The sequence below is a fragment of the Triticum aestivum genome, chromosome 3B (genome assembly GCF_018294505.1).
Source record: "Triticum aestivum cultivar Chinese Spring chromosome 3B, IWGSC CS RefSeq v2.1, whole genome shotgun sequence".
In the NCBI taxonomy this organism is placed as follows: Eukaryota; Viridiplantae; Streptophyta; class Magnoliopsida; order Poales; family Poaceae; genus Triticum; species Triticum aestivum.
Genome location: NC_057801.1, coordinates 312,696,361 through 312,704,448, shown reverse-complemented (window position 1 = coordinate 312,704,448; position 8,088 = coordinate 312,696,361). Strand labels below are relative to the sequence as shown.

The 8,088-nt window shown below is 41.5% G+C and overlaps 1 long non-coding RNA gene across 1 annotated transcript; it reads left to right on the top strand.

The window, feature by feature from the left end:
* Positions 1-1,150: 1,150 nt before the first annotated feature.
* Positions 1,151-6,517, top strand: LOC123065369 (uncharacterized). Its single transcript, XR_006430997.1, has 3 exons — positions 1,151-1,583; positions 5,746-5,949; positions 6,462-6,517. It is a non-coding gene; the product is annotated as an uncharacterized lncRNA (long non-coding RNA).
* The last annotated feature ends 1,571 nt before the right edge of the window (positions 6,518-8,088 follow it).

The following is an 8,088-nucleotide window of genomic DNA, read 5'->3' as shown; positions in this document are numbered from 1 at the left end:
CGGCGCCCAAGGCCGCAGGCTATTGGGGCCCGCGGCGCTTCGCACTTGCCCCTTCGCTTCTCTGCGAAGCCAAGTCCGGGCGCGCCTTGGGCCTGGGGGCTACTGTCGGCATTCTGGGAACGGGGGTCCCCAGACTTGCCTGCCTGTGGCATGGCTCAAGTGGGGGGGGCAGTGAGGCCCAGCTTCATCAGCTCAAGCTCAAGACCCTCGTGAGGGGCGAAGCCTCGCGGGGCAGACGACAGGAAGCTTCCTTAGGAGCAGCCTCCTCAGGCAGGCTCGCGAGGAGGCGGAGAGATCAAGGCAGGGTACCTCGCGAGGAGCCCGTGATGCAAGCCATGACGATCGAGACCAGGCGGGCACCAGGCGGGCGCCGGTCTGCGCAACGTCCTTGTTTCCGCTTCAGTGCAAAGGGGGCAAGCACAGGCCAAGGCAACAGGCAACGGTTACCGTTTTGGTGCAACAAGACCAAGACCAGCAGAACGGCAGGATGGGGGTCATCATGGAGCCCAGGACGGCGTCATCGTTAGAGCCTTTGACAGCCGAAGACCAACTTAATTCAGGATAAGTGTACTAGATGTTCCCCATCAAAATGGCCAATTGTTGGCGCCCTTCCCGCTCATTATTTGGGAAGAGGCCCAGGGCCTCCCTCTATAAATAGGACTAGCCACCACAAGGTAGAGGCATCGAGAGAACAGATCGGTCAGAGAGAGAGAGAAGCGACTGAACTCACCCAAGCCACTACTAGAAACAGGGAATTTGCCATCAGCCAGCTCTTTGCCATCTGCCAGCTGATGGCAAAGAACGTCTTTGCCATCTTCTTATAAAAACAAATGGCAAAGAACTGACAGATGGCAAAGAACATGGTTGCCATCAGCCAATTCTTTGCCATCTGCTAGTGGATGGCAAATAATCTTTGCCATCTGCCAGCAGATGGCAAAGAGGTTGGCAAATCTTGTGGCCGTCAAGAGTGTAACAGCGTACCAGCCCCACCTCTCTGCTATTTGCCAGCAGACCGCAAAGATTCTTTGCCATCTGCTGGCAGATGGCAAAGAGATGGGACTATCTCTCTCCTTGCTAAAAAAAGAAAAGAGTGAAAAATTAAAGAAAAGAAAACCCCCAGCCTCCCTCAAAAAAACCCCAGCCACCCGAATCAGTCTCAGCCCACTCCCATGCATGCTGGATAGGGTTCCCCGCCACCCTCACTGGTCGCCACCGCCATCGGTTTCCCCTACATGGCCGGAGGATAGGCCATCCCGCCGGTCCATTCCCACCCCACCTAGAGGGAGGAGACCGACCAGTTGCACCTCCCCGCTGGTCACCGCCCGCCACCCCAAGGATCAAGGCCGGCCGCGCTGGTCCCCGTTGGTCGCTGCTCCGGATCCAGACCGCCCACCGCCCTGCCCCCGTCAGCCCGGTCTATTTCCCACCAGATCCCATCTTCGCAACAGTCCGACGCGCCTTCTTCAAGGAGCTGCGACCCCATGTCTCAGAGGAGCTAGCCCCGACGCCATTGATGCCCGAGCGACGCTCCCAAGCTAGGAGCGGCACCAGGACGACCACACCCCCGAAGCCTAAATTGCAAGGTGAGCTCGTCCCCTTCTCTTCTTCCCTATGGATCAGTGTCCTGACTCATGTTCTCTGTTCTGTACATGTGTGCAGTTTATTTTCGGAGTACTTGTTGTGTGCAAAATCCTACCCTGGCGCATGTTGTTGGTTGTTTAATTCTAGAATCACAAGTTAATGCATTTTGCTATGTGGGTACTGCAATCTTATATCTTACATCTTATCTTATATATTCACTAATTGGAGGCACCAACCGAGGCTCCAAATTAATCCTCAAGAAAAAGCTACATGTTTATTTTCATATGGATCTATACTTTCAACTATGATCACCCAACAGTCCACTACGATTTGATATCTTAGAAGCACATACAGTCTGTTCTGATGGATACTTTTTGTTCAACTGTTTGGTAAATCTGGAGAATATATGCATTCAAGAGGACAAGAACGTCTGAACCTAGCAGTATTTGTCGGAAGCAATATGGTAGATTGGAAAATTATGTGCAAGTTAACCTCTTGGTAAAGACTAGCAGTGAATTGTTGTTCACCTCCTTGACACTCTTCAATTCTAGACCCATTCAGTAGAGAAAATTAGTAGTCAAGTAATTTAAATTATCTACTTTAGATAATTTGGCTCACATAGTTTTGCTATAATTTCATTCTCTAATTATTGTTGCTACGACTTTTGTAGTGCAACGCAAAAAGGCAACAATGCATATGTTGTTGGCATTCACGAACAAGTGTTATAGCCAATGATTAATCCGCTACTTAATTGTTTCTTTTACCTTTTCATATTATATATATACACATCTAAGTTTTTTAGAATTGAACCAGTAGAACTTGCCAATGTTTTCTCTTATTTCTTGCAGATGCTTAGTTACATCATCAAGTTTCAAGTACACACACATCTCACCAGGAAAGTTGCCGATCCATGTAGATTAGTATTTGATGAGTTACTAGAAACCTTTTAGGCTATTTTTACATCTTCATATATACTCCCATATGGGCCACATATGGACATGAATTAACAGAAAATCCATATCCAGTCCTTTCATATAAGTGTGAAAAAAATTACAGTCAATTTGTTATTATGAAAAAGAATAGTAATCAGCTAGCTGGATCGAATAACATTCCAGATTTTGATAATAAATCAGCATGATGATTTAATTAAATCATTTGTGGATGTTTGACATGGGAGGGAGGCCCCAGTTGGTTTACTAAGATAGAAAATGTTGTTTGATTCAGCAACAATCGAAACATCTATGATGTTTGAGGCATCTGAACTTTGTCGTTCATTTTCCTTTCTCTTACAGCATATTTTACTCCTAAAGGTTGGTTCTAATAAAGTTATCCTCTCCAGCATATCACCTGGTGGAACTTTGATGGGGAACCTTCAGATTCATAAATAGCTAATATTTTTGCCTGCCATTTATATACATATAAATAATGGGCAATCACAGGATTTTCGTCCTTTGCATGAGCGTAACCCCCCCCCCTAAATGTGTCTCTTATCCTGCATGCATTCTCACATATTAGATGATAAATCATTTAGATGATTGCCACATATATAGATGTACAAATCTATATCCTGCAGAGCTTATATCTGTGTTGAGTCAAAAATGTTTGTACAACTTTTAGTCCAAGTATAATTAAGTCACTCCAACACCTATTGAATATATGTTCGTTTGGCCGCTACCAAATTAATTCTTTTCTTATGAAACAAATTACTTACATATATTTTGATTCTTCCCATAGTTGTTTCATCCTAGGGACAACCAATGGCGGAGGCAATATATTTTACCATTTACAGATTGACCTTGATGTTTTAATACATATACGTTCAGGATCTATTTTACATGTTTATTACAAACCGTGTTGGGATGCTTAATAGCTTTTCCTATATATGAACAAATTGCAAGAGATACTTAAAACAATTTCTGACATGTGAACGGCTGTTTTTATACCTTATCGATCTCACTGATTTACCATGTATGTAGAGGTACCTATCAGTTCCTTTTTCTTCCAAGACAGATATATCTGTGAGTTCTTTGTACTTCATATGATGTAATGTATATAAGTATTATGATTATGTTTAGTTCAATATATGTACCCTTTGCTAGAGGCAGTGAGAACTGAAAAGTGCCATAGAGAAAATTGTATGGTTAAACCAATAGGTAATGATGTAGTCGTAGTTGTCCGACAATGGTTCATGGTTTGTTAATTAACTTTAATCTACTATTTTCATAGTTTGGACTGCCTGACCACTCCATATAAAAAAGTAGTTTGTAATTATACAATAACTTTATAATTGCTTTCTCCCTTCTGCATAATTGTTTTGATTGGAAATGTGTGCACTTCAAGTTTAGATGGAAATTTATTAGTGTGGGCCAGTCAATGGACACAACAACGACACTACGAAATCAAGAACAAGCATGCATATGTGTAGTGTATGATCATAATTCTCAATTTGGGAAGCCAATGCAATGGAGATTGCTACACATGCTCTTCCTTTCCTCATGTTTGCTGGCTTGCCCATTCTAATTTGTCTGACTTAGATGAAGCTTTATTATACAATTGGCATTTGATCCACATCACACTTTTACTTCTGGTGCAAGATCGTCTGAGCTGATGATGATGGTAAAAAGCACATGTGCCTCAAATAACCCATGTCTAATGCGGAGGAATCCACAATATTAAGGCCTCACATGAACGGGATAAGTTGGAAATAGGAAGAAAAACATGGTTGTCAACACAGAAGCACATAATCATTAGCTTTGGATGGTTCACATGAAAAAATTCATGATATATTGATATAAAGTGAGGGAGGCAACCCGTCGTTGTTGCAATGTTTACTACCCAACTTAATAGCGATCGTGTTTCACATATTTTGATTATATGTTAGTGGAGATCCACCAGAGATAAAATTGTTTATTTTGGTCTACATGTTGTCAGCTAAAAACTGTTTTCACTGAATTAGTATATCTAAACCTTGATCGTACTTTTGTTTCTTTGTAGTAGTCCCAGACTGAACCATACTTCCACAAATATACCTTTGTGACATATTCAAAAGCCAACTAAACATAAACAATCAAACTTCTAATTGGTAAATAACAAAGGAGTATAATTCCGTCGTTCCATAAATAACCATTGCAAACGGCTATAACTTCTACAATGTCGTAATTATTTTGAACATTTATAAGTTTCCGTAACATATGTACGTGGTTGATGTTATTTTCATATTTATTCTGGAACAAAAAGATGCAATTCCATCACGATTAGTTTTAGCAGATACTCCAATTTGTTCCAATCGAAACTAAAATATTACTACAACCATTTAAGAACAGTTCAATGGAAAACTGATGTCAAGTGTAAGAGCATGTACTGTAGTGATCCACAATTACTATTTCTGTTTACAATTGTTTGTAATTTCGTTGTTGTCCCAAAATATGAATATACAAACACTGTTGAAGGACATTTACTATGGCAGCTTACTATTCTCGACTGTTCATATAAGTACATCAGTTTAATCTGTTTGTATATTATTTGTAGAACCTTATTGACGTAGCTAGCTTTAAAGTTTCCATGCTCACTTCATTCTAGGTTGTTTCATATATAAGCTATAGTTTCATATATTTCTGTTTACTATATGTTTGTTTTTTCCACGAACATGCTACCAGACGTTAGAAATCAAGCGCTCCAAGGTGGCGCAAGGGTTTCAAAAAACATCCAAAGAGAGAAGAGCTAAAAAACCAAGGCTATGTACCTTTCTCACGTGCTCTTTGAAACACAATAATTGTTTCAATCATTCCCATTTTTATTTGTTAAATCAGAATTAATTATCGGCTAGAATGCAAGGGTAGTGGAGCATTTAACATCTGAGAAGCTATTTCACTAAATGGTCTACAATTACTAACTGAGATGAGTTACCACTGTATTTTTCTTCTTCTAATTACAACATGTATACATGTGTGTTATAAGTTCAATTATATTTGAAGATGCCTATATGTTGTTTTTCAATTTACTTCCACAAAACCACAAACCGGGAATTCCTATTGTATTTCATACCTTATGGATCAAATAAGTATATGGTATTTATGAACTATGAGTTAGGTCATATATTTTCCGATTTTGTTATGAAAAACATCGTAATATATTTGTGTTGATCAGGTGGATTTAAATGTGCAGTTGTTTCATCGCTATGTGGGTCTGGTGTTCGACGACCTCCCCGTGTGTTCGTGCTAACGAGACATTGCAAATGATCTTTAATTTGGTGCAACATAACTCCCGACAAGCATCGACGTGTGCCATTGGGGCGAGCAAGAACCCTGATCCTCCTCCGTCAGCCACTACCGCGAGCAAGAACCTTGATCCTTCACCTACGGGTTGAAGGTAAGTTTTGCCTAGTGCTTTTCTTAATTAGCTCCAAAATGACCTATTTAACCTAGGATAGCTCTAAAATGACCTATACTTAGCATTTTTTCCTCCAAAATGACTTAAAATGCTTAGCTAGCTCAAAATGACCTATTTAACCTAGGATAGCTCTAAAATGACCTATACTTAGCATTTTTTTTCCTCCAAATGACTTAATATGCTTAGCTAGCTCTAAAATGACTTACGAAATGACATATTTTAGCTCCGAAATGACTTCATATGCTTAGCTAGCTCCAAAATGACATAATAAAATTATTAGTTCCAAAATGACCTTACTTAGCATTTTTTACACCAAAATGACTTTGTATGCTTAGTTAGCTCAAAAATGACATAATAACCATACTTAGCTTCAAAATGACCTATTTTACAGATATAAGTTGCATCATAATAATCTTCAAATTTTAGTTGCATCATAATAATCTTCTTCTTCTAGTCTTCTTCTTCTAACTTTCTTCTTTCCCATTTTGTAGATTTGCTTCAGATCACGGAAGCTTGGGTTGATGGAGTGCTTGTCTTTAGTTTTTGTTTTGACTTTTGTGAAGCTTGCTACCTATGATGAAACTGTGTAATATTGATGAAACTATGTATATGTATGGATGAAAATTGCTACTATTGGTAACATGTGTTGAATATGTGTTCGATATATATGTGTTCATGACTATTGGTAATATGTGTTGAATATGCTATATTGGTCATCTAAATATATTTGTGTTTGATTTTCTGTGAAAATGAATTGATATAAGAAAAAACAAAATTAAATGGGGCAATATAGGCACTTTGCCATCAGCTGGCAGATGGCAAAGAGCTTTGCCATCAGCTGCCAGATTGCAAAGAGGCCACGTGTCATCTACATGTAAAATTTGGGCTGGCCTATTTGGGCCCTTTGCCATCTGCCAGCAGATGGCAAAGCTCTTTGCCATCTGCTAGTAGACGGCAAAGCATGCAGCCTTTGCCATCTGCTGGCAGACGGCAAAGAGCCTGAAGCCTTTGCCATGTGCTGGTAGATGGCAAAGAGCCTGCAGCCTTTGCCATCTACTAGCAGACGGCAAAGTATGTTGTTAGCCTTCTAACGGGGCTAACCCTGTTAAGAGGCTTTGCCATCTGCCAGCTGATGGCAAAGGCACAAGCTCTTTGCCATCAGCTAGCAGACGGCAAAGAAGCGTTTGCCGGCAGGGTTTCAAACAAACTGTTTGCCATCTGCTGGCAGATGGCAAAGCCTTTGCCATCTACCGACCATGCCTTTGCCATCTGCCATGGCAGATGGCAAAGTGCCAGGTTCCAGTAGTTAGCAGTTCATCGCACCAGCTCAAGAACAGTCCCTCGTGAGGCTTGTTCTACCTTTGTATTGTTCATCATTAGCCCCTGAGGCAATCCACCACAGCACACACTGGAGTAGGCTATTACACCATAATGGTGGCCTGAACCAGTATAAATCTCGTGTCCCTTGTGTGTTCATCTTTCTTTCTTAGATCCTTGTGAGACTTAGAGACGTGAGCTGGTAGGGGAAAGATCTTCGTGCGCACCCCAGTGTTCGAACCTCAAGGGTCTGCCGGAACCCGAAATCCAACATAAGCCCTCTGGTTTATATAGGCACTAGGAGGATCTAGAGTTCTACAGAGTTGGTTTACAGAGAAAGGAAGGTACATGATCCGAACGCCAAGCTTTCCATCCATGCAAAGGAGACTCCCATCCGGACATGGGGAAGGTTCTTCTATCTTGTATCTTTGTGGCCCATCAGTCCGGCCCATATCACATAGCCTGGATGCGCGAGGACCCCTTAGTCGAGGACTCCCTCATGCGTGATGTATTGTTGCTAGAAAGTGATGAGCCGGCCACCTATACAGAAGCGATGGTGAGCCCAGATTCCGAGGCATGGCTGGAGGCCATGAGATCTGAGTTAAAGTCCATTGATGAGAATCAATTCTGGGACTTTGTTGACCCGCCACCTGGCGTAACTGCCATTGGTTGCAAATGGGTCTTAAGAAGAAAACCGATGTGGATGGAAATGTTCAGATCTGAAAGCTCGGCTTATCGCTATGGTTTATGGACAAGTTCAAGGAATTGACTACGATGAGACTTACTCACTCGTAGCGATGT